Raw genomic sequence first — 27,622 nt, 5'->3', positions numbered from 1 at the left:
GGGGCTTGACTTTTAAAAACTCTATGAATAACTGCAGTTTACACACAGAACCAAAAACGTTGCAGGAACATATAAAAAAAAACGTTTTTACGCAGTTTATAAGCGGGGGCGATACTTTTCACCAGAGAGCATCATAAATATCTTAATGGCAGGCAAACAAATGGGATCAAATAATGTTAGTCCGTGAAACATTTATCAGCTAAGATAATTATGTTTTAATGATATACATTATGAGGAATCTTCGATAGTCGCTCACATTTTTTTTTTACTAGAAGATTCAAGCTCAGAAAGAGCGGCTGCAGTCGGAAGCAGCTCTGTTCGGCATTGTCGACCCCGAAAGTATCGAGGTAACCGACAAATGATGTTCCCGGTTCACAACAAAGCGAGAGTTCTCAGACTTTTTTACAAGCATGGCTTGATGATCTCCACATATTTCCACAAAACAAGCTTCATTATCTTTGACATTTATGTTTTAGATGACATCCTGGGCGTCCGTTCTTGCCAGTTGGGTATCTGATGAGCAGGTTGACTTGTCGCTGCTTTGATCAGACCAGCTTCTCTGCATATTTTTGCACGTCGTTGACGTTTCAGCTCGCATTTTCGGGTTTATGGTCAAACTCAGATACAGCCCAGTTTTTACAATCAACAGCAGCTTGCTGGCGTTCGAGCTTGGCTTCCTCCGCACAATTATGGCACTTCGTTCCTTTTCTAAAGTTCGCACCACGGCACCGCGCCTTCCCTTGATCCGTCTTATTGCTTCATACTGAGTAACATTGTGTACAATCTCGCCATCCGTCTTAGGATTTTTCTGTGCTCGTCAAGTGCCACCATTAAAGCCTCACATATCCTCCATAGAAGCCCCCCCTGTATATTGTGCACACACACGATATAGTGTCATACTAAGTTGGTGCTCTAGTGCAAGCAGAGCACGCGTTCAAATTCAGCGACACAGACGGGAATATTTGATGACATCAAGCTGGTATCATTAACTAATCACCCATTATTCCTCATTAGACAATCAATCGCTCAGCTATTTACGCTATCAACCAGTCTCAATTGCGCCACCCAGCAATGCGTATATGGTATAACCTCCATTCAATGCATCCATGATTTTTCCGGTATTCTTTTATACTCGACCGTGAAAGATGCGCAGTTTGATAATGTTATACGAGAACGCGGAATCGGCTTCTGGCTAGGCGTACACGTACCAGGTCTGTAATTCCAATGGCTGCTGCACCGAAAATCGACTCTACAAAAAATACCGAGAACGTATGTCATGGTGGAAGAGGCTAGAGGAGCTCGCAATACCTTTCGTCGTAACCGTCGTTGGAATTTGACTGAAGATAAAGCGCACGGGAAGACGCACACAAGAGAAGAAGACACAGGACACGCGCTAACCAATGAATCTTGCACGGCAGGTTAAGACGGCAATGAAGGAAACGCAATGAGGGCTCTTTTATATGTGGTTCTTCTAATTCTCCGTCACAAGTCAATATGTGTGTTTCCTTCATTGCCGTCTTAACCTGCCGTGCAAGATTCATTGGTTAGCGCGTGTCCTGTGTCTTCTTCTCTTGTGTGCGTCTTCCCGTGCGCTTTATCTTCAGTCAAATTACAATGCACCATCTAGCCCAACTTCAAGTTTTGTTAAACTACCTTTCAAGCAATGAGGGCTCTTTTATATGTGGTTCTTCTAATTCTCCGTCACAAGTCAATATGTGTGTTTCCTTCATTGCCGTCTTAACCTGCCGTGCAAGATTCATTGGTTAGCGCGTGTCCTGTGTCTTCTTCTCTTGTGTGCGTCTTCCCGTGCGCTTTATCTTCAGTCAAATTACAATGCACCATCTAGCCCAACTTCAAGTTTTGTTAAACTACCTTTCAAGCAATGAGGGCTCTTTTATATGTGGTTCTTCTAATTCTCCGTCACAAGTCAATATGTGTGTTTCCTTCATTGCCGTCTTAACCTGCCGTGCAAGATTCATTGGTTAGCGCGTGTCCTGTGTCTTCTTCTCTTGTGTGCGTCTTCCCGTGCGCTTTATCTTCAGTCAAATTACAATGCACCATCTAGCCCAACTTCAAGTTTTGTTAAACTACCTTTCAAGCAATGAGGGCTCTTTTATATGTGGTTCTTTTAATTCTCCGTCACAAGTCAATATGTGTGTTTCCTTCATTGCCGTCTTAACCTGCCGTGCAAGATTCATTGGTTAGCGCGTGTCCTGTGTCTTCTTCTCTTGTGTGCGTCTTCCCGTGCGCTTTATCTTCAGTCAAATTACAATGCACCATCTAGCCCAACTTCAAGTTTTGTTAAACTACCTTTCAAGCAATGAGGGCTCTTTTATATGTGGTTCTTCTAATTCTCCGTCACAAGTCAATATGTGTGTTTCCTTCATTGCCGTCTTAACCTGCCGTGCAAGATTCATTGGTTAGCGCGTGTCCTGTGTCTTCTTCTCTTGTGTGCGTCTTCCCGTGCGCTTTATCTTCAGTCAAATTACAATGCACCATCTAGCCCAACTTCAAGTTTTGTTAAACCGTCGTTGGAAGGAATCCGGGTTGGGAGGAAGCCATGGTAGCGACCCGGCGACAGAAACATGGGACCTAAATGTGAGTTTTCTTCTGGTAACATTCAAGTAGGCTATCGCCTTCAGATTCTTAGGGAGTTATCTATGAATCTTCATAAATCTTTTTTGCTTTTTCTTCACACCGGGAAAAACAATTTCTGAAACAATGTCCCCGAACTAAGATGTCACGTCCGTAATCTTTATGATGCGAAGAAAGCTAGCACTCCTCTACCACAAGCTTCAGGGCAATTACTCCAGGATCCGGGGAATTATAGGGAAAAAAACACAACAAGGTGCCCCGGGAACACACCAAGGTGATCCGGAAACCAACAAAAATTTAAGCTTAATCTACCAGTTTTTGTAGAAAATGGGGAATATATCAGCATCGCCTTGCTTAACTTAAGTGTTTGCTGTGATTCCAATACGCACGCAGCTCTAAGCTCAGGTATAAAAAACCCTATTGAGAAGCAAAATATTTATATGCAAGCCTCATAAATTTGTTTGCCTTGAAGCTTTTAAGGTGGCAGTGGTCATCATTTTGTAGTTGCCACTTTTTACCGCGCGTTTTAAAACATTCTGCATTATTTTCGCCTTGTTATGTTTATTTACAACGTTTTCAATTTTAAACCTTTTTCTACATGTGTATTATATAGAAGCACTTAAAATATCTTTATCGAGCCTCAATTGTTCATCTGAATTTTATACACGCTATATTAATACAGTGCCAATTATTATAGTCTGAAACTTATTTTTCTGCATCTACCATAATTGGCAATTTTTTGCAGTCTCAAAAAGGAAACAAGAAGGGCATGTTATTGCCATTTACACCTTAATAGTTTTTCTTGTGCAAATATTTAAATGTAACTGACTAGGAACGAGCAAAAAAGCTTAGTGCTGAGTGACAACTACGTAATACCAATACATACAACGACGAATTCAACGGCCGCAGCCCAATGGAAACGAGTAAAATACTAAGTTAAGAGTAATAATGACTACAATGACTATGCATAAATCACCAATACTTGGAGTACTACAATAATTGTAGAATTTCATCGAAAATTATATCACAACATCCGAAAGAGGCAACAATAATAAGGCAAACAATGGTAAGAGAAAGGGTAAGACAATAAGAGACAAGGCAAACAATAAGACAAATGGTAAGAGACTAAGAGAAAGAAGTGAACATCTTAATCCTCAGCCTATCTTTACCCACTTCAGTGCCAAGGCCTAACCTATATTCCTCTAAATAATCAGGTTCTGTGCTTGCTGCATCCACTTGACCCCTGTGAACTTCGTAACCTCATCCGGCCACTTAACTTTTGGCCCCCCACTTCTACGCTTTCCTCCGCTTAGAATCCAGTTTGTTACCCTAAGCAACCATCGGTCATTTTGTCTTCGAACTACATGCCCTGCCCATGCCCATTTCTTCTTGATTTCCACTAGAATGTCACTGACTCAAGTTATTTCTGACCAGCTCAGCGCGCTTCCTACGTCTTAACATTGCACCTACTATTTTTCGTTCCATAGACCTCTGCGATGCCCTCAGCTTAAGTAGAACGTTTTCCTTTAGTCCACACTACAAGATTCAAATGATTCTAGGCAATCAATGAGAGATGAATGAAAGGGGAGGAAGGATAGACTTTCTCTGTTCTCAGCTTGAGACATATAAGAGGCGTAATTTTTTTCTTGAAGAGAGTCCACATAGAGTTTACATCAGCCTTCATTCTTAAAATACTGACATAGGCAAGATACAGACGCGTGAGTATCCATCCCCGTAAGAGGTCACACGAGACTTGCAGCGGTTTTCTGAGCGCAGCCCCTGTAGCGCTAGTTGATGTTTTTCGCTTTTAGAGGCTGCCTTGCGCTTACAAATAGGTTGCTATTCTTGTCTTGCAGCACCATTCTGGCCGCTTTTGCACCCAAAGCGATTTATTGTAGGTGTTCTCATTTGGGCTTCACGCTGACTTGCCCATATATAGTAAATTAGATTATCATGCCAACAAATAAGCTACATAGGACATATGAATTAGCATGCCGGCTAGCACAATACTTCCCATTACGGGTGATGTGGAACCTAGAAAATCTTATTGCAGTTGATTTCATTTCGACTTGACGAGAGCTTTCCATAAAGAGCCCGCAGTTAGGTTCTTGAAAATATCTTTTGAACCCATAGGCGATATTGCAGAGGGAACGGTAAAAAATAAAGCAAACCCATAGGCCAAAAAAGTAACAAAACATAGCACACTTATACATAACAACGAAACGTCACGATAGTCGAGTGCACAATCAGTACCACAGCACCATTCTAAATCACAAATCTGGCTGTGCACTGCAAAGACTGCGTTGATTGTAGAGAACCATTCTGAACATGAAATAAAGGTTAATAGTACATATCCGACAAAGGGCTGTCGGGGTCTGGACGCTGGTAATGTGCTCTCCGTTAGCCGTGGTAAGGGTGACATGAAACCCATGTGGCATGAAGAACGTCAATTCGAAGGAGGGCTTGCCCTCTTGGAAGCAATGGGGACCAGTAAATATATTTTGATAGTTGTGTAAGTTCCAGATGGCTACATGGGATCCACTTGAGATGCAAATTGAAATTGAAAAAAAATTTATTTCCAGTAATATACAGGAAATGGGCCTCGGGCGAGAAGCTACAGCGATAGCTTGAGAGATGCCCGAGGCCCAGTAATGGCAGAGCAACAGGACGTGTGACGTTAAGGCGAAGATATACATATATAACATGAAAATTATGAAACACAGAAAGAGCCCATATATACAAATGAAACAGCAAGTTAAAAAACAGCACAGTAAATTAACGACGCACAATAGTGTAACAGTACGCACGAAATATGGCAAAACATAATGAAAATGAAGTGGCTTGTAATAATGTTTAAGGCAAGTAACGGAAAGTACAGAGAGACAGTGCGGAATTGATGAAAAATAGCTTAAAGTCCTTAATTGATGCGGTAAAGATGTTTGGGTTGTGTATGCTATAATGATTTAATATGCATGGTAAAGTAAAACGAAGGCCCTGGTTACCGTATAACGTCCTCGTTCGAGGAACTTCCCATATTTGTTTACTTCTGGTGTGAAAGGGTTTCTCATAAGGCTTAAGTCCAGATATATTCTTGAAGAAGTCAGTTAAGCATTGAGGTGACAATTTAAGGCAGCGAAGTAGACGATATTCAAAAGTGGCATGCACACGATGAATCCTATATTTCGGAAATAATGTTTATGTATGGGCAGTGTAGCATGCACCAGCGATCAGTCTAATTGCCTTCTTTTGGAGACCGAGTATGATGTTTAGGTTTGTTTTGGATGTTGTACCCCAAACGAGGTGACAGTAGTTTATGTGAGATTGAATTAAAGGTTGATAAATAAGGAGCTTATGATTTGGGGAAAATTCGTTGCGCAGTCTCGAGAGGAAACCAACAGATCTAGTGAGCTTGCTTTCAATATACATTATATGGTCAGACCACCTTGTAAGGGATCGTCAAGGTGCGCGCGGGGGCGTACATTGCCCTGTAGACTGGAAGTCGAAAAAAAGAGGCTGGGGAGTAAACCGGCGCCTATCGCGCAGGTGGTGGCGCATTGCTTAGTTAATCCCCTTCGAGTTCCTGAATGGGAAGCGGGAGCCGCTCCCTATCTCGTGCGAAGGAATGCGCCGCAAAGCGTCGGCAGCATCTCTTGTGTAGAAGCGAAGGAGACAGGTGTCGTCCGCGGATGGTCAGACAGGTGCGTGCCAGATGCGTGGGAACGAACATCTTCAGAAGTGCTCACAGGGTCAACCTCCCCTAAACTAAAAAAAAAAGAAAAGAAAAGAAGCTCCATGGGTCACCTGCCTGTACTGTTTCAGTGTGGGAAGAGCGCTGCAGACAGCGGTGACCGGGCACGGGGCGAGGGTGAATTTTCTTGGCCCAATCACGCCGCTTATGGCCAGTGATTGGATAGCTCGGGCCAAGGGGTGTGAACCCGAGGTGTAAACTGAAGTTGCCGAAGGTTCGTTGGGGGTTCTTGGTTGGATCGGGTCTTAGGTAGGTGCTCTGCACCATCGGCTCTGCCGAATTTGGGAGTCTCTCCCGGGAAGACCGACCAACAGGTTCCAGTTGTTGCCATATGTCATTGCAAACTTGTAAAAGTGTACATATGTAAATAGATGTACTACATAAAGCTCATAATCAAGTTCATCTGTCAAGACCCTTCAGTCTGGTGTTGAGATACCCGTCCCTGACGGAGCAGCACCGCTGGCGGTGCAACAGGTCCCTGCCTGGAGAACGAACCAGTTCGCGCCAACCCCTGGTTGGGCAGAACGACGGTAGCTAAAATATACTGGCGCAGTCGGACAGGATGTCTCTACGGGTCAAGTAGAGACACAGGCAGTGGAGAAGACAGAAGGTGACGGCAAGCAAGCTCCGGTCATCGGAAACTGAGACAGCAACAAGGCCCACGGCGGCGGACCAACGACGCAAGGCAACCACTGCTTGGGAGAACCAGAGCGGCGACTGAGCTACCGACGAGCACAAGCAAGACGACAGCAGTGGGCTCAACGCCAACGGCGGCACGGAGGCGACCAGGTGTCCGGCATCAAAGGGTGAGTCCCTTCTTGTTTCGTGCCGGCTTGAGCATTGCTGTCCAGATAGGCTTGGGTAGGTTGCATGGACACACGCTTCGCCCATTTAAACCCTGATAGGCAGAAAGCGAGGGCGATGAGTGACTCAGATGATACATTACTCGGTGAAGGCGAGTCTAGCGAGACGGAGACGTCAGTAATCCCGGAGGCGCAGGAGATGGAAGGTATGAACCCAAAAATTCAGGCCGAACTACTGCTGGTTCTGGTTCAGGAGAAATGTCGGCTAGCAAAATTGGAACTACAGCTCGCACAGGTGAATCAGCGGGGAAGCGCTGGGGATGGCTTTGGCAGTGTTGGAGAGAGGCAGGAGAGGCACAGTGAGCTGCGACACTATTCAAAATTGCTCGCGGGGATACTCCCAAAGTTCCCAAGTGACGCGGAAGTGCCAGTCTGGTTCGAGGCGGCGGAGAACGCACTGGAGGCATACGATGTACCGAAGGAGCGGTGGGGCCAAATTGTTTTCCCGCTCGTGGCGGACAAGGTGCAGTTTCTGTCGACTCGGCTAGCGCCAACTCAGCACAGGGATTACGAGGCCGTAAAGAAAGCCGTGCTAGAGGAGCTGAAACTTTCAGCGGGAGAGTATCTCAGCAGGTTTCAAGGCGCGAAGAAGCGGAACGCTGAAGGATGGAGAGCATACGCGACGCGACTGCAGAGCTATTTACGCTTCTACGTAGACGCGCGGAATGTGACTACCTTTGAGCAGCTACTGGAACTGTTAGTGGCAGACCAGTTGAAAAACAACCTCTCAGAAGCAGCATTAAAGTACGTGACGTTGCAAGAGGGCACTGGGTGGCGAAAGGCTGCTGAACTTGCGACGCTGCTACAAACCTTCGCAGATGCGGAGGGGAAAAACAGCGCCGGTAGACGGGTAGAGCAGAAAAGTACGGATACCCAAAGTGCAGACGCAAAGAAGCTGGTTAGGGAACCTCCTAAATACGTTCAAGGTCGAGCACAAGGGACTCAGGGGAAACCACGGCCAAGGGGTTGCTTCATCTGCGGAGCAGTAGAGCATCAAAAGGCGAGCTGTCCGCATGCTAAAAAGGAGGACGCACGAAACACACCGAATGAAAGGAGCAGACTGTCCGCGCGCGTGGCAGTACGGGAGGAGGCAGCATCGCAACACCAGCGTGAGCCGCTAACGCTTACCTGTCAGGATGGGGAGATTCAGGCCATTCTAGACACAGGAGCAGACATCACAATAGTGCGAGAGAGTGTTGTACCGCCAGAATTGGTGAAACCCCACGGGACGATTAGCTTGATCTCCGCGTTCGGCGAAAAAGTGCAGGCGAGGTTGACGGTCCTACCCCTCACGTTAAAGAGAAACGCGGGCGCATTTGCCGACATCTGAGAGGCCGTGCCGGTCCTGTGTGCACTGACAGACAGGCTGGTGTCACAGACTGATTGTTTGCTGTCAGCGGAAGCGTGGGAGTCTCTAAAGCAGGAGGGTGAGATTCTAGGAGTCGTTACCGACAGGGCAACACAGAGCGAGGGTTACACACAGGCCGAGGTAAAGCAGTACCCGCCCGAAGCAGAGGTGGTAGACGTAGACACAGAAAGTACCGTTGCCCAGGTATCAGTGCAAGGCGAACGACGCACGAGCACAGAGCGCTCCATGGAAGTTACACCGATAGGAGAAAAAAGCGTTTCAGAAATATTCCGGGAAAAGCAGCGAACTGACGAGACATTACAGGGAGCTTGGAAAGACGCCAAGGCAGGAAAGAGGGGCATGACAGTGGTAGACGGAATTTTGTACCACAAGGATAAGCTTCTGGGTCGGACAGTGATGCAGCTGGTGTTGCCAGTTTGCCGCCGCGGGGAAGTTCTGCAGTTAGCACATGAGTCAAGCTGGGGAGGGCATTTGGGTTTTAGAAAGACCAAATCCAGGATGAAAACCAGTTTCTATTGGCCGGGCGTAGAAAACGAAGTCAAGCGGCACTGTGACAGCTGTCACAATTGTCAAACAAGGTCAGACTTGCGCCAAGCAGACAGCGCACCCATACAACCCTTGGTGAGGCCACGGTATCCATTTCAGCAGATAAATGTCGATATCATTGGGCCGCTGGAGCCGGCATCAGGTAGGGGCCACAGGTATGCGCTGTGCGTCATTGACTTGTGCACACGCTGGCCAGAAGTCGTGTGTTTACGTTCACTGAGCGCTAAAGCTACGTGCGACGCCCTCCTAGAGGTGTTCAGTAGGACAGGTATCCCCGAGATGGTCGCGTCGGACTGCGGAACAAACTTCACCTCAGAGCTAACCAAAGAGTTTTTAACAAAACTAGGGTGCTTCCCTAGATTTTCGACGCCGGGTCATCCGGAAAGTAACGGATCTGTCGAACGCTTGAACAGAACGTTCAAAAACATGCTCTACCATGTCGTTCAGAAGGAAGGTAGAAACTGGGACAAGTTTGTACCCTTCCTGTTGTGGGCATACCGCGAGGTACCGCACGACACAACAGGGGGAGCCCCGTTTGAGATGCTGTATGGGAGGCAGCCAACCGGACCACTCAGCATACTCAAGAAAGCTTTGACAGGAGAAAGTGAGTGTCCAGTAAACTTGGGGCCCTCGCCGGCCCAGTACATGACAGACCTGAAAGGTTGTCTAGAAAGAGCGGCCGAAGCCGCAGAGGCCGTGAGCTTAAGGCAGCAAAACGCGTACGCCACGCAGTTTAACAAGCGAACGACCGCGAAAGAGTTCGGAAAAGGGGAGGCTGTTTTAATATTCGATCAACAGCGCCAAAGCAAGATGTTCCCAAAATGGAAAGGACCGGGTGCGGTAATTGAAAGATACCGCGACCATTCCTATTTCATACAGATGCCGGAGGGCGGTAAGAAGCTGGTGCATGCAAGCAAAATGCGTCCCTACATTAGCCGGGTGATGAATGTAGGCGTAATGTTCGAGGGGGACAGCGCGTTCGGTGACGTGGAGTACGCACCTCGACCGTCGGCGGCACGACCTGCAGACGCCCGTCCGTCGCGAGACGCGATTGCCCATTTATCCGAACACGAGCGAGACCGAAATTTGGAAGTATTCACGGAACACGCGGAACTTTTTAACAATAGTCCAGAGATAGCGGCGGTGAAACAGCACGAGATTGTGCTGCAGGAGGGTTTTACGCCCAAGGGGCCCCACCCCTATCGCGTGCCGGCGAGCCTGACGGCTGAGGTGGGGAAACAGGTAGACGAGCTTCTCGAGTTGGGCCTAATCTTTCCTTGCGAAAGCCCGCATGCCCACCCGCTAGTCTGCGTGCCTAAGAAAGACGGCACCGTGAGAATGTGCGTAGATTTTCGCAGACTAAACGCTGGGACTGTAGCCGACGCGTACCCGATGGCGTTACAGCAGGAGCTAATCATGAAGGTAGGACGAGCAAGATACATAACGCTGCTAGACCTCAGGAGGGGGTACTGGCAGGTGCCACTAGCTCCTACGGCTCAGCTGCTCACAGCTTTCTCATGCCACCGCGGCCAGTTCGCATGGAGCGTTATGCCTTTCTGACTTAAGAACGCCGCGCAGACGTTTCAAAGGGTCATGAATGGGTTGTTACTGCCACATGCAGAGTATTGCTGCGCCTACCTCGACGATATTGCCGTGTTCAGCGAGACACTAGAGGAGCACGTGCGTCATCTAAGAGAGGTATTTGGGTCACTTAAAAAAGTGAACCTAAAAGTAAAGCTCGAAAAGTGTCAAATAGCACGCGCGTCCATTCGCTACTTAGGACACATTGTCGGTTCAGGACAGCACGCGCCCGACCCCGACAAACTAGCGGCAATAAAAGGGTTGAAGGCGCCAAAAACCAAGCGCGAGCTCCGCAGTGTACTAGGTCTATGCGGCTACTACCGCAGTTACGTACCAAACTACGCTGAGGTGGCGAGGCCGCTCACAGATCTCACCGAGAAAAGAATTCCCACTAAAATACCATGGCCTGAGGAAGCCGAGAGTGCATTTCAGCAGCTCAGGGCCGCGCTCTGCGAAGCGATAGCCCTAGCCACTCCTGACCCCAACGGGCCATACTGGTTACACACTGATGCCTCTGCTTTTGCCGCCGGAGCCTGCCTCTCACAAAAAGCGGAAGACGGTTCGGAACGCCCCATTGCGTTTGCGAGCCATAAGTTTTCCCCAGCGCAGACCCGCTGGTCCACGATTGAACGGGAGGCATTTGCGGTGATTTGGGGGCTAAAAAAGTTCGATCACTGGCTCTTCGGCGCCCCGGTCACTGTCGTCTCCGACCACAATCCTCTAGCGTTTCTTACGCTCAGCACGCCGCACGGCGCGAAGCTGACACGCTGGGCACTTGCGCTTCAGAGATATAACGTTGTGGTGAGGCACAGAAAGGGTAGCGCACATGCAAACGCCGACGCCATGTCACGCGTCAGCAACGATTGCTGGGATCTGGACAGCGATGCCCAGCCGGGGGCGGAGCGAGAGGGGGCTCCCCTCCCTACCTCCGCCTGACGGCCACGCAAGCGAGCAGGCGAGCAGTGGTTATGCGTGTGTGTGTGTGTGTGGAGTGTGCGTGAGCTGGACGTGCTTGCGCGTGAACTGAACACAATACGCGAACTCGGACTTCATTGAAGAAGCGAGCCGCTCATGCAACTTTGTGTATTTGAGTGTGCGCATTTTTGTTTTTGTTTTGGATTGTTGGGGCCAATTTTTAGCGTTTTGTTACTGTGCACCCGCGATCGAGACGATGTCGTCACGTAGGCCGATCCCTTGATTGTTTTAATTTTAAAGGTGCCATTTAGGCCCCTTGTAAAATCTTGGGGAGGGCCTGTAAGGGATCGTCAAGGTGAGCGCGGGGGCGTACATTGCCCTGTAGACTGGAAGTCGAAAAAAAGAGGCTGGGGAGTAAACCGGCGCTTAGCGCGCTGGTGGTGGCGCATTGCTTAGTTAATCCCCTTCGAGTTCCTGAATGGGAAGCGGGAGCCGCTCCCTATCTCGGAACTCGAAGGGGATCCGTACCCGCTTATCGTAAAGGGACGACTGAGAGGTTCGTATTAGAGTTTCAACTTTTCTGCTTCGCTCTCCCGCATCGTCATGCACTGGCTTCCCATGTCGACGTATGCCTTAATCGGCTTCCCGTTCACGTTGGCACTCATGAAATACTTCTGATTTGGCAGCATGCTGCCCCCTGTATCGTTGCGCTCTTGCGCAAGGACAGCTAGTTTCGTCCCGTTGCTACTTGTCGAGCCTTCGAATAACAAGTATTTGGTCTCGTGGCCCGATTTTTCACAGTTTGGGCATCGCGGTTTGCGTTGAGGTTTTGGGCATACTGCCGAAAAATGTCCGTATGAAGAGCAATTAAAACAAAGTGGCTCGCCTTTTTCATTGTATTTCCGTCCGGATGCCTTTGTCGATTCGCCTGCGGTGCAAGGTGTACGTTGAGCAGTTGCCGCTACGCAGTCGTTGCCCTCTTGGACGCGGTGTGAACGTCGAGCATCCAACGGCTGATAGAACGTCTTGGGTCTCGTCTGCTTCATGGTGTCCGTTCTGTCGCAGAGCCGTTTCATGCACTGGAGCAACTCATCTGGGCTTGCGTAGTCTCGAATGCTGAGGGTCCGCACCAGATCTTCGTCGTTGAGTCCAGTGATGACGTACTCGATACAAGCCGCTTCATCGATGTTGCAGCGCATCGCTTTGGCCAGCTTGTCGTAGAAGTACGCTTCGACACTTTTGTGGCGCTCCTTCGTTCGTGATTCTATGTCCCGGAATGTGCGTTGGAAACTGGATGCCGAAGGAAACGCCCTCTTCATTTCAGCTTTCCAGTCGGCCCAAGTTCGTTGGACATCTGTGAGCCCATCATACCACGTTTTTGCGACGCCCTGGAGCTTCGTAAGGGCGAAGCAAGTGGTCTGTTGAGCACTCCAACTGTAGGCTGCAGCCAGATTGTCCACTTTGTTGAGCCACGTCTCGACCGTTGGCTGATCGTGCAAAGATGGGTCGAATATTGGCACCAGTTGCGCGCTCGCCGTCGCAAATCGTCCATCCGCGACTCCCGATGCACCTGCCGACGGGTGGTGTAGTGGCGATTGAGCCAATTGCATTAGCTGGGCTGCTCCCTGAAATGCCTCTCGTACCGCCGTCTGGATCGCCGCCTGCATCAGCGCCTGGAAGTCGAAGGCACTGGGAACGAGCACTACTTCGTTGGGGCTGTCCATGTCGTGGCTGCTTGCCGTTGCAGCGTTCATGAATCCCCCGTCGATGTTGGACTGCGTCTCGTCTTCGTTCTGTGCGCTGTCGTCGTTCGTCGAGTGAGCCGGTCGTGATACCTCACCCTCGGGTCCTCCATTCGTTGTCTTCGAACGTAGCTTGATCGTGGCTTTTCGTGGCCGAATAACTTTAGAGGAACTCGTTGAGGAAGGTAGTTGGTTGAAATCCCACTTCTGAGAAAAAGTTCTGTAGTCGACACAGACGTCAAAAACAAAACAACGGAACAGATTTATTGTCCCTTCCTTTACGACACTCGCTCGCACGGCGTCCAACACACACACTGCCCGAAAAGGGTCCGTTTCGTTGGCGGCACGGTCCACTCGGTCCCTCTCCGCACACTCTCTCCCACCAGATGTCCGGGATCGAAGTGGCAGAGCAACCTGCGAGTCACTTCGCAGTGCAGCAGAGCACCCCCCGTCGAGTCCGAGGCGGGACCCCGGAGAGGGTCTGCGCTAATTCCGTCCGTGGGCCGAAAGTGCGTGGCGCCTGGTCGACAACACAATTATTTTATACATGTCTGCGCTTCCTAGACAGCCACAACGTTAAATTTCACAATAATTCATACCATTATTCTAGCCGAAATGATTTCGTGTCCATCTTGTTCAGGCTGTGAAGATGTTTGTTCTGAACAGTAATATTACTGTTGTTGTGGCTGTAGGAAGAAGGAGAAGAATATGCACGGGCCTGCTACTGGCTTTGTAGCAGAGCCACCTCCCCTGCCTCGTGCAGACAGAAGAGAAAATAGAGATGAAAGAAAAGAAAGAGGTAGAGAAAGACGCGCGTCGCAACAACAACCGTCGTCCACCGGGTGCGATGACGGCCTAGAAATAATAAAAAGTCGGTGGAAGGCAAGCCCCTGCCGCAAGCGGCGATGCCCTACCTGTCCTAGCCCCATCAGAGGAGTACCCAACCGTAATATTGTTGATGTGGCTGTAGGAAGAAGGAAAAGAAAATGCACAGGCCTGCTACTGGCTGCGTAGCTGAGCCACCTCCGCTACCGCGTGCAGACAGAAGAGAAAATAGAGAACAAAGAAAAGGAAGAGGAAAAAAAAGACGCGCGCCGCAACAACAGCCGTCGTTCCCCACCGAAGTGGGGGCGGGTGCAATGACGGCCTACAACAGATAAAAATTCGGTGGCAGGCTAGCCCCCGCCACAAGCGGCGGTGACCTACCTGTCCCAGCCCCGTCAACAGCAATATTGTGCTGAGAGTTGAAGGCTTTCCACGGCAACCACCTAAGAAGCAACAGTTAGCAACAGTATGTTCAGTATTTTTAGCGCAATTTGAATGAGCGCAAGAACTAAAGCCATGTAATATTTCTAACCAACTGAAAACTCTAATAACTGATATGCAAATCGTCTATAATAGTAATTTAGGGCAATGTCTAATATAAATAAAGAATGAAAAGAATGTTTGCACAATAGATTGAGGAAATGCCGGTGTGTTCAGCCCCGCTTCGGCAGCCCCAATTGGGCTAGCGCTATTTCTTGCGACAAGAGCTCGCATCTACATTGAATCAGCAATCATTCTTAGCAAATGCTACGAACATACGGAAGCTTTAGTTTTTATCTCTGCCAATGCAAGTGTGGGACCTGCAGCGGTTTCGTACGGGCAGCCCAAATTGGGCTGGGTGTTTAATTTAACCTAGAGCCCACTAGCTGTTGCACGTGCTTTCAAATTCCCCACAAGGGACCGATTGTAGTATCCCACGGGCATGCCCGTCTTACAACTACATAGCGGCCGATGTGGACCCTCAAGCGGTTTTGTGTGGGCAGCTCCAAATAGGATTAGTGTTGTTTTTGAACCTATAGATCCCAATTGCTTATTGCACGTGCCTTCAAGTTCCCCACAAGGAACCAAATTGGGTAACATCCGGGGCATGACCGCCTAATATCCTCATTACAACCCTTGTGGAACCTACAGCTGTTATGTGTGGGCAGCTCCAATTGTGCTGGGTGGTGTTTTTTCACCTAGAGCCTACATGCTGTTGTACGTGCCTTCAAATTCCCCACAAGGGACCGAATTTGGTACCATGCGGCCACGCCTGTCTTCCAGCCCCATTACGGCCGATGTGGGACCCAAAGAGGTTTAGCTAAAACTGCCTCATTTGGGCTTCATGAAGGCTTGCCCAAATTGAACTCTTATCATATTCCACCTGCCCTCATATAACTTACATGTGGCCTAGTGGGGCAGCTTGTGGGCATGCCTGTTTTTTTGCTTCACTATGGCCGATGTAGTTCCCACAAAAATTTAAAGTGGGTGTCCTCATTTCGGATCTATGAGGCCTGTCCCATAAATAGCCCACATTTATTTTGGATTACCCTCAAATATCCGACAAGAAACCATTGTGGTCTGGATGCAGGAATGTGCTCTGCATTAGCCCGATCAACGCCGCTATGGAACCCATGCAGAAGGAACAAAGGCAATCCCAAATGGGGCGTGCCCACTTTTGCCCCAAGTTTTATGGTGGTTGCCTCAGCCCCACTTGCCTACATCAGACCTACTGGGGTTCCACATGTGCTACCTGAGTCACTAAGTGTGGTATATACCATCCCGTGCACAACATCTCAGAGCACTGGGTGTTGGTGACATTGCGAGGTGACATTTAATTTGTTGGAAATATATTCATGTTTGCTTTCCACGGTTCTTCATTGCAAAGAGCAATGCATGACATAAAATCTAGCATTAATTAGGAACTCGGAGGAAAAAGGAATGCTTGAATTTGAAGTATTACTCTGCGCAGGACTATATGAGGACAAGAACGTACTTACGAGTATCTTCAGGTTGAAGAGTGATTTTGATTTGATCATTTTCGTTCACAACAGTGAAGTCGATTCTTTGAACCCTGAGGAAGTCAAGAAGGATTTCAGTCTTGATTTCTCTAAAGATATGTGTGCATAACAAAAGAAAATGTAATAAATCTTCAATCTTCCAATGATTTATCAGTTATGACAACTTGAAAAACATTGGGGTCCTTGGTAGGGAAATTTACTAGTTATGTCAAAAACGTCGCGCGGGAAGAGAGTACATGTGTGTGACTTATTGGTCAAATAATTTCTAATACTGTAATAACACTGCAAAAATTGACCTGCTATGAAGAATCGGCCGCACTTGGGGCATGCTTTTCTGAACTTCTGAACTTTGTATACCTTGCTACATACTAGGCGTTTCCACCATTATCACATCATAACCATGTAATCTATTCTCAATATCAGACATTATGACCACAACCCCATCTTACTCTAAGGAAGCGATGAGTGTCCTCCAAAACTTTCATAATCACGAATAAGAGCACGAGAAAGGAACTTTAGCCGCTCACGACAAATTTTGTTATGTCGTGAGTGCGCTCAATAACAAAATCAAAATTGTCATCCTTATGGGCAATTTATTTTTGTGAGATATGTCGCTTTTTCCTTTTTCTTAAACAACATGGTGCTCAAAAATGTAACAGTGAAAGATCCTGTTTTCGATTCAGAATGCTTTTGACAAAAACGAAACTAAATGTCGGACCCCAGGAAGACATTATTTGTCCAGGAAAATGTCGCTAAAGAATTTAAAAGCGAAACATCTTGTTTTCAATTTTGCGTATCATTGGCAAACAACAAGCTGAATATTGCAAGAACCGAGAAGGAGGAAAGATAATATTTTATGGTCGATTACTGGTGGCACTTAGCTCTCTCAAAAGCAATCTCAAGGGTTCAGGCTAAGAACGTATATGGAGCTTATTAGGCTGAGCTGCTTGTTGGCATTGCACGTCTATAATACAGGGCTTAGACTCAAGTGTTTGGAGGTAGAGAAAACATTTTGGCAACAATTCCCTCAATTTTTTATTTCATATCGCACCATTGTTCTTTTTCTAGGCGCAAGTACGCTCGAAGGCTACATAGTTGCCTTTGGCCGGCCAGTGCGTCGCCAGATTTTATCGAAAGAATCGCAGTGGCGAAGCTGAAATCCGCGCAAAGTATGCAGCTAATGCTGGGGATTTTGGCTATAGTGCTCCAGCAACGTGGACAATCTTCCGCTGGGTATTGTAGTTGTGACAGCATTTCGCAGCCTGTAACGACTATGCGCACAACGCCAGGAAAGCGCCCAAAGGACTGGACCTGCAGGAAATTAGTACTTGCGACCAGCCTCAAGACCGAACCTGCAGCAGTATCTTGCGGAGGGGGTGCACCTCCGGAAGCCCGTATTTCTCTCGCACTACTTTGTGTTAGCTTGAGGTATGCTTCGCCTCCTGCAGCCAGTATATGTCGCGTACTAGGTATTTTTAACGTGACTTCTTTTTCGTGCTGTGATATTAGGCTTGTAGACTCAGGTGAGCACACTCTTGTGAAATATTTTCCCCTGTAGTGAATACGTACCACCTTTTACTGAATTTTGCTATTCATAAATAATACGGTGTTTTATTCGCAATGCTCATTGCGTTTTTCTCGTCAAGGAATAACATATATTATATCACGCAACGTCGGCATAGAGCTAGAACATCAAGCCCCGCACTCAAGAAAACCGTGGATCGAATCCCGGTGGCGCGCAATTCTCCACCAGATCTAAAAAAAATTCCGAGTGTCGATGGAATTGCAAAAACAGGTTTGGAGTGTGACCTGATGCCGGCCAACATCTCCGGCAACGCACTCCCTCACCAGAGCAGGAGTTGGCCACCTTGGTGCAGTAATTACCCGAAACCTCCTATGATTAGCCGTAAGAAACCCCGGCCATCATTCGCCAGCGACTGCGGGCCCACTAAACGCGGCGGCAGTCAGACCTGCGACTCAACATGGGGTGCTAAGAATTTCTAGCTCCCCTGGACTGGCCGCCATTATAAACCGACCCTGGTATCAGTTCAGTTCAGTTCAGTCGTTCAGTCGTGTCCGACTCTTCGTGACCCTATGGAATATATCACGCCACGCTTTCCGGTCTACACTATCTTCCTAACATCACATAACTTCATCTGCAACTCTGGCAACGTTTAACGATAAGACCTTAGTTAGTGTAGCAAATTTATCAGCGCTGTTCGGGGAACTAGACAGCATGAAGCATGAATGTTTAGTAAGATTAGGACGACCAATGAGGCATATACTGTACTGAAGGACGGGAATATACTGTGTAATCGAGGTATACCGGAGAGGCGAGAACTAGGAGTGGGTTTCCTTGTAAAAAAGTATATACCTGGTAATATAGATGAACTCTATAGTATTAATGAGAGGGTGGCATGCACCGTAATTAGACTTAATATGCGGTATAATCTGAAGATTGTACAGACGTACGCACCTAAATACAGTCATAATGACCAGAAGTTGAAAGCTTCTATGAAGATGTAGAATCGGCAATGTGGAAAGAAAAGACGTTGTATACTGTGCTACTGGGGCATCATCATCATCATCGTGACTATACCCACTGCAGGGCGAAGGACTCTCCCATATTTCTCCACTTAACCCGGTTCGGTGCTAGCTGCATCCACTTGACCCCTGCGAACTTCTTAACCTCATCCACCCACCTAACTTTCTGCCGCCCCCTGCTACGCTTTCCTTCCCTTGGAACCCCGCCGGGGTGGCGCAGTGGTTACGGCGCTCGACTACTGTTCCCAAGGACGCGGGATCGAATCCCGGCCTCGGCGGCCGCTTTTCGATGGAGGCGAAAAGCAAGGCGCCCGTGTGCTGTGCGATGTCAGTGCACGTTAAAGAACCCCAGGTGGTCGAAATTTCCGGAGTCCTCCACTACGGCGTCTCTCATAGCCTGAGTTGCTTTGGGACGTTAAACCCCACAAACCAAACCAAACCAAACCTTCCCTTGGAATCCAGCTTGTTACCCTAAGCGACCATCGGTTATTCTGTCTTCGCACTACATGTCCTGCCCATGCCCATTTCTTCTTCTTAATTTCCACTAGAATGTCGGTAACTTGAGCTATTTTTCTGACCCACTCTGTACGCTTCCTTTCTCTTAATGTTACCCCTACCATTTTTCGTTCCATAGCCCTCTATGTTGTCCTCAACTTAAGTAGAACTCTCTTGGTTAGCCTCCACGTTTCAGCCCCAGTTTCAGAAGACCAGGCAGTGGGTGACTATGGCATTGGTTCTAGGAAAAGCAGGGGGGAGTTACTTGCTCAGTTTGCAGAGCGCAATAAATTAAGAAGCATGAATACCGTCTTCATCAAGCGGAATAACCGGAGTTGAGCATAGAAACGTCCTAACTGGGAGATTGAAAATGAAATTGGCTTCATACTGCCGTCTAACCCCGCGATTATGCAGGATGTTGAGATCTCGGGAAGAGTGCGATTCAGTGACCACAAGATATTAACCTCTCTGAACAGAGAACGAAACAGATCAGTAAGACCATCAACGAATTTGCGGTGAGGGGGAGGCAGACGAGTTTAGGACCACGCTCCAGAATAGCTATTCAGCTCTAATCGAGTATGACGATATAGTAGTAATAGATAATAATTTCAGAGATATTTTTACAGAGTGCGCTGTAGAAGTAGCCGGTAGGATTGATAGAGCCGATACCTGTAAGCTGTCTAAAGAGATGAAATATTTATTCAATAAACACCGAACTATGAGAGCTTCTCATACAGTAGACGAGATAGAATTGGCAGAGATATCAAAGCTCATCAATAAGCCCAAATTGGCCGATATAAGGAAGTACACAACGGAGAAAATTAAGCATGCTGTAAAGAATGGGGTCAAGCATTATTGCGGTGAAGAAAAAACTCGGCTTAACAAAACACGTTGCTCAGCTAGTTGGTGAAGAATGGTTTTGTAAAAAAAATATTCATCTCTACATAAAAGACACTGACGCAGGACATCCTGTGTTTCCTTCCAGTGTCTCTGTCTTTTATGCAGCGCTATCGTTTTAAGATATAGGGCATACGCAAAAGTCAAATGTATGCGCTTAGTGGAAAGGCGGCCAACGTCATCACAAATATGGAAAAGATAGTCAAAGTAGCCGAGGATTTCTATACTGATCTCAACAATAGCTAAAGTACTCAAAACAATAATGAGATTAACAACAACGAAAAGCAGACAGACGTACCGCTCGTGACGAAGGACGATGTTAATAAAGCGTTAGAAACTATAAAATTGGGAAAGCAGCTGGCGAGCACCAGGTGTAGATTTTTGAAGGGCGGGGGGATATCGTGTTAGGAAATCTGGCCACCCTGTATACGCAGTGCCCGGTGTCACCCAAGGTACCGGAACCAAGGAAGAAAGCACACATTATCTTAATAATTAAGAAGGACGTGAAAGATTAAACCAATAAGCGCACTGTCTTTTACACATAAGGTAATGACTAATAGATTAAGGAAAACCTTACACTGAAATCAAGCAAAACATCAAACAGGTTTTCAGAAAGGTTACTCGACTATCGATTACATCTATACCCTAACCAGGTGATAGGAAAATGCCTGGAATAAAACCCTCTCTTATACATAGCATTCATTGATTACGAAAAAGCATTTGACTCAGTAGAAACATCTGGGATCATGAGGCATTGAGAAGTCAGGGAGAAGATAAGCCGCATGCGAAAGTGCTGGACGGTATATATGTATAGTGGCTGCCCAGCAAATATTGTGTTGCATAAAGAAAGTATTATTCTCCTGTAAAGAAAGGTGTTAGGTAAGGAGACACGATCTCCCCAGTAATATTAACAGCATGCTTAGAGGAAGTATTCAGAGAACTCGGAATTGAGAATCTAGGGTTAAGTGTAGATAGAGAATACCTCAGTATTGTACGATTGAGTGATGACATTGCCTTGCTAAGCAACTCAGGGGATGAACTGCAAAGAATTGACCTAGAAAGGAAAGTAGAAAGGTAGGTTTGAAGATTAATATTCGGAAGGCTGATGTAATGTTCAACTGCCTCGGGATGTTACAGCAGTTTATAATAGGTAGTGAAACAATGGTAGTAGGCGAATATGTCTACTTAGGACCGGTAGCAACATCATATCCTGACCATAAAAAGGAAATAACAAGAAGAATAGCATTACGATGAAGCCATTTTGGCAAGCACTCGCAGAATATGACAAGCAGTTTCATGGTATCGCTCAAGAGGAAAGTACACAACAGTTGCATATTGCCTGCACTCACTTATGGATCTGAAACCTTGAGGCTAACGAAGAGTGTTCTACATACTTTAAGGGCAACGCACAGGACTAGGGAACAAAACATTGTAGTGGTAATGTTAACATATAGGGAGTGTTCAGAGTCGGTCAGAAAACTAACTCAAGTTACTGATATTCTAATGGCAATCAAGACAAAAACATGGGCCTGGGCAGGACAAGTGGTGCGAATCGAGGCAACTGATGGTCGCCTTGGGTAACAAACTGTATTCCAAGCGAAGGAAATTTTCCCACGGATTATTTTTCACGGATTGTCACCACGAATTATTTCTTCATATTGATTGACATCTACTTCTCCGTAGAGAATAATTAAACTGAGTTGAGAAAAAACACCTGAAACATTGGCCCGCTTAGGTTTTCCGACATGGTTGATAAAAATTCTGCCCATTTAACTAGCTTCAATTTTGTTGATGCAGGATCGGTGTTAGGCATACAACATACTAAAACCAAGCTCTACCACCCAGAGGCTTAAAATAAAGGAACGCGTCAACAGGAATCTAAAGTGAATGAAATTTGCCTTCGCAGACGTCCACCAGGATTAAGATAACCTCTCTATGAGATGGCTTTCGCAACGTGGACAACTGTGATTCGGTCTACATGTATCACTCTTGTATTGGCCGCGCGTATTTTGCTTTACCTTTCACCCGGCTCTCGCCACTGATGAATAACAGAAACCCAGCTAGCCCAACTACACAACGAGCATTGCGCTCCCCTTGGACAGGCACTGAGAAAAGCCAGGAAACAACCGGTATTCGCCAGGATTGTTGACAGCCTAGAGTACAAGGGACAGCGGACACCGCCATTCTGTTGTAGGCGACCACGCCCTACCTCCGACTCATGTTCTCAGCGATGACGCAAGAGGATTTGCCACTTTTTTGTTTAAACAAATTTAGAGGCCCCTAGCATATGTCAAATGTGTTTCCGTCTTGTCCTACCACCTCCGTCATATAAAAAAGGGAGGGAGAGTGTAGACAGGTAACTACACAAACTGTCTGAAGGAACCCTCGTTTTTGATTCAAGTTCACCAGGCTCATTTTATCTTCAGGTCCTCCTGCATTAAAACCCTCTTGTCTTCTAGCGGAGCCACCAGAATCTCTTCCCGAGCCGAGCCCGTCGATTGTAAACAGTGTTCGAAAGGGGAGGCTGCTCACTCACAGACGTATCAGCACCCAAGCCTGTGCACAGCGCGCTCTAACTAGAACCTTGGTTTTCTTTTTTCAATTGCAAGTACAGTGGAAGGCCATATTACGGCGCTAGCCCTGGTAGTGCGTCTGCAAGTTATATCTCAGCAGGGTACGTTGTTGGGCGAGTTGGTTCAGGACAATGAGAAGATGTGTGCATAAAAAAGAGAGAAGAGGCGACAGGACGGGAAAAGCGCTACCTTCAAGTGGTGTTTATTCTAAAAGGAGGCAGTTTTACATCTTTTGAGCTCATCCCGTCCTGTCTCCTGTTCTCTCATGATCGTCTTATTTGCGCACATACCTTCACATCGTCACATTGTACCTGATGGATCACGCTGGCATGATTGATATGGATGGCGCAAGCAGCTAACGGGGAGGGGGGATTTCGGCTAGAGCGCTGCTGCATTGTGAACACGCTGTCCGTGGACATTTATGGTTCCAACGACCCCTCGCAGCCTGTCGTGACGAACCCGGACCACTATGGGGAATTGCCATCCTTACTAGCCCTACAGCAAAGGTGCGCCGGTGACTAGCCTCGAGGCGAAGCCTGTTGTGATACTCGGCGTGAGTGGCTGTGGCTCCCGTAGCTGGTCGTTAGGCGGTTGTACCCATTGTTAGTGTGAGGCTTATTTTTCTTCCCATCTTATCGGTCTTGTACCTGCAGTTACGCGCACTCATTTCAAATTATTCCGCTGCAATGATTTGTTGCACCCTCTACAGGATTTTGGACCGAGGTTTTATCTCCAATATTTGTGGCAGTTTAATCTAAGAGATGACACCATGGCTCACAGTTCAAGCATACAAGACCTAAGTCTTTGGACACAAGAAAATATAACAGCGATATGTTTGTAAAAATATGCACTTTTGCGACACGTGAATCAGAACAAAGAACCTTTTACTTACAATCTCATCATAAGGTTTGCCTTTGAGCTGAAAATAGAAAGACATTCAATTTATTGTAAATCTCCAGGAGCAATAAAATTATTTGTAAAATTATATATGCCCTAGAGTTAGGTCGAGTACAGAAAAACTGAATTCTCGAAAACAGGAAGAGAGGTGCAATGGGTGCTTGATCGATTAATGGCGGTAAATTTAATTAATCCCCCCAAAAAACGTTCCAGTGGGAAATATAGGAAGATTACTTGCATAGATGTGTCTTGAATTTCATAACACTTGACTAGATTTAGATGTCCAGGCTACACCTAATACAGAGACAAGAAAAAAATTGTAAAATGGAATGAACTGATAAGACATCGGCTACTTCTTCTGCAAGATGAAAGCTTGAGTTTTACACTTTTTTTATGAAAGCTGTTGAAGGCAAGTGTGTAATGGTTTGCATTAGATGACAAGTAATGTGAGTTGTTTCAATTCAATCTCGCCCAGAAATTAGACATTAAAATTTCGGTAGGCCATTCAACCAATGCGAAGGCGAAAGCGTAGTTGGATGTTCCGTAAAAGTTTTTGCATTTTTTACTCACACCTATAATATCGAATTGTGAAGTATCCAAATCAATCAGCGCTGTAGGTATTGCTGCCTACCATCCAAATATGTATTTGTTACAGCCGCCGGCACGCGGTCTTCCCAGTGTGATTGTAGCGCGCAGGTTGATTCTGAACTCTTTGTTTACTTTGTTTGTTCATACTCGCGGTCACGAGACGCAGCACTATCATTTTCTTTGTCGCGCAAGATGCGCCGAGACGGATCTAGAAGGTTCTAGCCACTGACACGTCTTTCTGCAATGTTCCAGGTTATTCTGGTCACCGTTAGCGGCTTTATCTATATGTTTATGCGCTGCCTTTAAATTTAGCGTTTACGTGTGCGATGGGCATCTCTGTTCAAAGAACAGCAAGCATGTTTGCTGCTTTCGCTGCCTCTGAATCGCTTCTTTTTGCGGACGCAAACCAGTCCAATGAAGTTTCCTAGTGCATTCAAAACTCTACATCGGTTGTCATCAGCTTTGACACCACCACGTGATACGTAGTGGAAGTGCTTAATTCCGCCAACGTGGGATATACCCTCGAAGGTTACCGATGAAAAAAGCTCAATCTCTTCTTCGTGCTGCCCCGGGTGGCCCCAATTTCCAAAGACTGCCATTGAAGATGCGGAATACTGGATTGACCTCTTCAATGGCTGGAACGACGTTACGAAACTAGGGCAAGTCTAATTTGCTCTTCGACAACCTGTCCGAATTTACTTCGAAAATCATTATACTTCTTTGGAGCATTGAGAGACATTCAAAGCGAGGATTTCGACGGCCTCTGAAAGTTTTGTCCGGAAAGAAAGAGCCCACGCTTTATTCCAATCAATAATTCAGCTCCCAAATGAGTCTCTCCTTTCTTACATTTGGATGAAGCACCTCTTCCACCATGCCGATCTCGCTATTACAAAGGAGATGTAGGTGAACATCAGTTCAGTTCAGTTCAGGCGTTCAGTCGTGTCCGACTCTTCGTGACCCTATGGACCATGTCACGCCACGCTTTCCGGTCTCTCACTATCTTCTTAACATCACATAGCTTCATCTGCAATGCCTCGAGAATGCCATCTAACCATCGCGTTCGCTGCCTACCCCTTCTCCGGCGACCCTCAACCTTTCCCAACATCAAATCTTTCTCCAGCGACTCCTCTCTTCTCATCAGATGACCAAAGTAGCTGAGTGCAAATGGAAGATCAGGTATTTGATGGTCTTTTCAGCCACCACAGACAGTGGTGGAGTTTCGCAAGGAAGCAGAGAAAATCGGAACGACCTTAGAAGCATGACGCGACTCTACAACGGACCTTTTGAAACACTGTCTGCAAGCCACTATACCACACCTAGAATGGGAGATAACCTCTGTGAAATCATTTTTCAAGTCGTTCTTGAACAATTGCGCTGACTCCTTGCGTCGAAAACGCAGCCGTAAGTTACGTCGCTCAAGGACGTCATCCGGTAGGACGTCCAGGACTGGCTTGTGGGGAATCGATGGCGAAAGCACGCAGGCCAATACGCCTGTACGGAAAGTGATGGAGGATGAGTCCAGTTAGCTTTAGAATTTCCTCAAGCAACGGCTCTGATGGCTCCACAACCAGAAGCAATAGACATGAACTGTGCAACTGCATTACGCTGCCCTACACCCCTACGCGACCTTCAAAGCTATTCTCAACGCGCAAAAGCTGCACTTGAAAGCCGTCCCTTGGCCTCCGCCCGCGAATTCTGCGCACAGTGCTCAAACACCTCAAAATACGACACCTGGAGGTCTCTTAACAACCGACCACTCTGCATCCATTGCGTCGGGGTTGGACTCATCCTCCATCACTTTCCGTACAGGCGTATTGGCCTGCGTGCTTTCGCCATCGATTCCCCACAAGCCAGTCCTGGCGAGCAACCACAGGTCATTGACGAATTCCGGCGAAGGGCAGAGCACGCTTCATCGAGAGGTCTATCGCGCAACACATCGCCGTTCAGGTCCCGCTTTTGCCGCCGGGCCGATGCCCATGTAAGGAAAGGTTCCCTAGCTCGGGCAGGGGAAACTAGAGAGAGCAACCTTAGGAGGCGAGGTTGCCTCCGCCGCCGACGAGTGACGATGACGCCGCTTTTACACCAATGGTCCTTTTAAAGACGTCCAAGACATTTCCACACTCACACTTCAAGATGATGATTATAAAAATTATCAGATTCTGTTTAGCTTAGCCCGCCATAAAGAAAGAATTACGATCGCTCACCGGCGTCCGCACCACTGCTCAAACAAGCTGCATGTCGAAGACTAAATTCGCTGAATGTTTTTCGGTTCCACATGTCGATACGTAACGAATGACCACATGCACGCTTTATCGGCCTGATGTTAAGTGAAATGTGGGAATTTTCAATGTTTCTCATGCTTGAAAAAAAACTGAAGATCACGAGAACTACTGGTAAACACCGAGAATTATAACAAAATATGCTCCTCTTACTTTATTATTTACTCGTTTTAGATAAGCTTTATACCTAAAATAAGAGTTCACATTCCATCTCAATATAAATGTCTCCAATATATAGACATTTGCTTGCTATCGTCTACTCGTGCCCAATTTACTTCGCATTTCCAGCTCCAAAAGCGCCCGCAATCCTGTGTGCCATCTGTCGGAGCGCCGGGAATTGCAAGCATTTTATGCTACGTGCGGAGCGCTCGTTGAGGCACCTTTCTATTCATGCACCGTAGACCAGACTTCTACGGCATCTCCAGGGCCCCCTTTGTAAATATAGTGTTGGTCTGTACTTTGCATTTCAGTCCATTGCTCCTAGCAATCACCTGCATAGGGGTCTACACAGCGGGAAGATGCATGTTGTTCGCTGCCCTCACGAAGACACCTGCCCCTCCTAAATACTTTCAAGACATTGTCTACGCAAGCAGAAATCTGTCAAGTGGAAAGGTGCTTTATGCCTTTTTTATTTTTCCTCTACGACTAGCGTCTGGGCGCGAAGTCGTTGAAACAGATGGGAGTAAGAACTATTATTGTGTACATAGCGACCAGACTGAACTTGTTTTCAGGCAAAAGCCGGACTTGGGGACGTGCCTTACATATATATGTGGCTATGATGTTGAAGTAGCCGTGAGACTCTGCAATGCTAGCCTTAACTTTACCTTGGCAAAGCATCGAAGTTTCAACCTTACTTGTATGGTTGCTTCATGGAATATTTCGAACCTGACAACTAGCACCGAGGACTATTTATATTCGTTCCCCGCTGTCTTGCCCATAAATATCATTCCCTGCATCGGTTTCTCATCTAGTAGCCCTTTTCTTTGCTCGGTGTCGCTAACGAGGTGTTGCTGCAGGAGCTTAGCCCAGATGAATAAAACACGTCGCATTTGTAGTTTGGAATGTTTGTCGCTACCACTCCCTACTTGATAGATCGTAAGCAATGGTACACAGATAAAGCTTTGCGCTCAACACGCGTTCCTTAGAAATGGGCTTGAAAATGTAT

Source organism: Amblyomma maculatum, chromosome 5 (assembly GCF_055883805.1).
Source record: "Amblyomma maculatum isolate TAMU_Amacu chromosome 5, ASM5588380v1, whole genome shotgun sequence".
Classification (NCBI taxonomy): Eukaryota; Metazoa; Arthropoda; class Arachnida; order Ixodida; family Ixodidae; genus Amblyomma; species Amblyomma maculatum.
This window is presented reverse-complemented; position numbering follows the sequence as displayed.